Source organism: Charadrius vociferus, unplaced genomic scaffold (genome assembly GCF_000708025.1).
Source record: "Charadrius vociferus isolate BGI_N301 unplaced genomic scaffold, ASM70802v2 scaffold433, whole genome shotgun sequence".
NCBI classification, from domain to species: Eukaryota; Metazoa; Chordata; class Aves; order Charadriiformes; family Charadriidae; genus Charadrius; species Charadrius vociferus.
The window spans coordinates 3,560,174-3,563,310 of NW_009647846.1; the positions used below are offsets into that span (position 1 = coordinate 3,560,174).

A 3,137-nucleotide genomic window follows, 5' to 3' on the forward strand; every position below is an offset into this window, starting at 1 on the left:
AGCTTGATAAAGAAGGAAAGAGAAACAGGAAAGAGAAAGGGACCTCATTTGTTGTGCTCAGCAAAACTTCTGGACCCACAAACAGGTGTTCTCTCTCAGGAAAGGAAACCTTTCTCCCTAACTTTTTAAAAAGCTTCTACTACTGCTGTCAGGGTAAGGAGGATCCCCCTTAAAAACCACTGTCTTCAAAATCTTATTTGTGGGACGAAGAAAAGATATCTGCAGTATAAAATGGCACAACACAATAATAGCATGTGATGAAGGTTTAAAATGGGCCATATCACCTACTATTTCTCTGCACAGCTGGTAAAGCATATACCTTCAGTTAAAGACCTCAGGAAGCCAACTACTGACAATTAATGCTGAAAAAACGATCCAATAAGCCATTTCAGTCCAGGTTTGGGGCCCATTTTGCAGCTGCTGACAACCTTATAAGCGCTTCCAGCTGAACAAGGATGTCTCTTAGTAGGAGGTATTGATGTCTTCTACCGTCTCAGTGCTAACGGAGGACCATGAAATCAGACTTTGGCAAGTAGTGGGAGGAACTAATGGAGTTTCAAAATCATTTTATTTAAATACCTAGTTGAATCTTTGCATCTGTTTCTGCATTATGTGATATTAAATATTTAAGAGCTCTCTAAGAACTGGATGTTCACTTCTAAGTTTTGTCCAGATACAGAAATTGGTTGTACTTAACTCCGAATTCATAATTTCGCTAAATTTCCACAGAAGTCCTAGAAAGGGCAACACTTTGTGATGAGGTTTATACCCTCTAAACTTACCAATGCATACTAACAAGATGCAAGAGTATCTACAGAGTTAATTAATTTACAATATTTGGCTGAAGTAAACAGGTGGAAAAGTTAAACGACTTGCTACCATGAAGCCTTAAAATGAAAAAATGAACACAGCTCACTGAAGATTCAAAGCCACAAGATTTGCCTGTAGAGTAGAACTGTATATAGCCATTGAAGAGTTAATAATCAAACACAACTCCTGGATCAATAATCTCAGTGATATGAGGCATCTTGCATCCTTAGGCGTTATGGTTAATTATGTGGTGATTAGTAAGTTTCTGCACAGCTGCAAGACCTAATCAATAACAGGTATCTGGGCTTGAGCCACATTAACCCCCAAAACCGAAAGCCGGCAGCCTGTTCCCATCCTTACTGCCCAGGGACAAGGGCTAAAGCCACCTTAGCATTCTTGCTGGCACACACAAATTACAAAACTTTATGTGATTATAAAAGCTGCAATAACCTAATGGTATAAGGTACCATTTGGATCAGAAGCACTTCAAGCTAATGCATTATTTAACATTTACCTTCTAATTTAAGCTCCTAGACTTCAAAGTCACTGCACAGAACTGGAGTTCCCCTCCTCTGTACATACCCACTGGGATAAAGTTAGTTTTGACTATATTTGCCTTTTTTAGATTTCGCTCAAAGGATGCTCTGTATAGGACTCGCTTTCCTTGTTACTGTGTGCAGTTTCTTGCCCCAGTTTTAATCACCGTAAGAAAAACAGCCCTTCCTTTCCCCACACACCGTTCCAGAAGTATTCTAAATGTCGCTGCTAGTGCTTAATAACGCGCGCGTGCGAGAGAGGTCAGTCTGCACGTATGGCACCCCGCAGCCCTGGTGTGAGGTGCGGCCATACCGATGGTGGTGGCACACACCACCAACGCTCCCGGTCTCGGGGAAGGGACCACCGCAGGCTGTGACCGGGCGGCTCAACGCTCAAGTACTACCAGGTGACAATCCACAGCCGAGTTGTTATTAGCCAGTAGATGGCTCCATGAACCAGGTTAGAGAGTGAACTTGTGTATGCACGGGCAGATCATCCTTCAGGAGGCTGTGGACACCAAGGACATCTCCCAGGGGCATTCTCCTCATTACCGCTGCATCTAATCAACTTTCCCACAGTAACGGCGAGAGCTGAAAAAAAATTTATTTTAGTCTTAACACTGTGTTTTCCCCAATAACGACTTGGAAAGGCAAGCAGCTGCAGTTGAAATTGCTTTCATTTCCTTTAAACAAAATTTCACTTGTCAGCTTTCAGTTGTATTGGATATCTATGGATCAAACTGATTATTTCTGGTTATCACACCATTGAAGATTTTTGAACTACCAAACTTTACTCTCTCACACTTTCTTCTTATTAAAATATTAGAAAAGAAAAACAACAACAAAAGAACTCAAAAAAGCATCTCCTCGCCAAAGAGCGACGAGATCAGATCTGCATACATGGTTAAAATGAGATCCATTTAGAAAAGGACTTCTCAATATTTATAACCTAGTGGGAGAGACTCTAATGCTGAGCTTGTCTATTCCAGCTATTCATGCGATGATCCAAAACCTCACTTTACACTAATTTGTTAGTACTGATTAAGCTCCACTTCCAAGTGCAGAATGGAACCATAAAGACTTCCATCCAAAGGACATGCAAAACTGCACTAAATCCCATTAATGCAAAGGAGATCTTAGTGCAAAAGGAAGTTCTAGCTTGGCGGTGTAAGATCAAGTCAGAATTTAACTGGTCTCGAACGGCAATGGCTGACTGACCTTCTTTCTTCCTCATGCAAAACCAGCTGGCCACCCCTCTCGTGCGACCGTGCTGTCAGTGGGGCCCGATCCTGTCTGGCTGCAGGCGCCGTGTTCCCCCTGCTCTACACTTGCATGTGTGTTGCTGCATTCCTGAGCAGGCCAAACCGCTCCTCTGGGAAAAACATCTGAGGGCACCTAATGAAGCTATTCTCATCCCCAGGAACCCACAACGGGCTGCCACGGGTGTCCCCGCAGCCACGCTGCAGCCACTGCTGCACGCAGCACTGCGCAAGGGGGGACCTGTAGTGGCACTCATTCTCTGCCTATCTACTTTCACTGCTCTGGGTTTCCTCAAACGGCACCAAATGTAAAATTTGAGCACTCATAGTCCAGTTCCAATTTTAGACACGGCCCAAGATGTAATACACCTGATTAGTAAATGGGTGATGGGCTTTAAATGGTTTTAGGGTTTGGTTTGGTTTTCTTTCAAAAAGCAGTGAATTGTTTAACCTGATAGAAATCTCCATATAAAAAACTATCTTCCTTCTTCCTGACATGGTAAAATACAAAATAAAGACTTTTAGCATACTA

At 42.7% G+C, this 3,137-nt stretch overlaps 1 protein-coding gene across 1 annotated transcript in view; it reads right to left on the reverse strand.

Annotated features, from left to right (window-relative positions):
* Positions 1 to 3,137, reverse strand: part of TMCC1 (transmembrane and coiled-coil domain family 1) — a 106,609-nt gene that overhangs the window by 29,526 nt on the left and 73,946 nt on the right. The gene's annotated exons all lie outside the window — the stretch shown is intronic.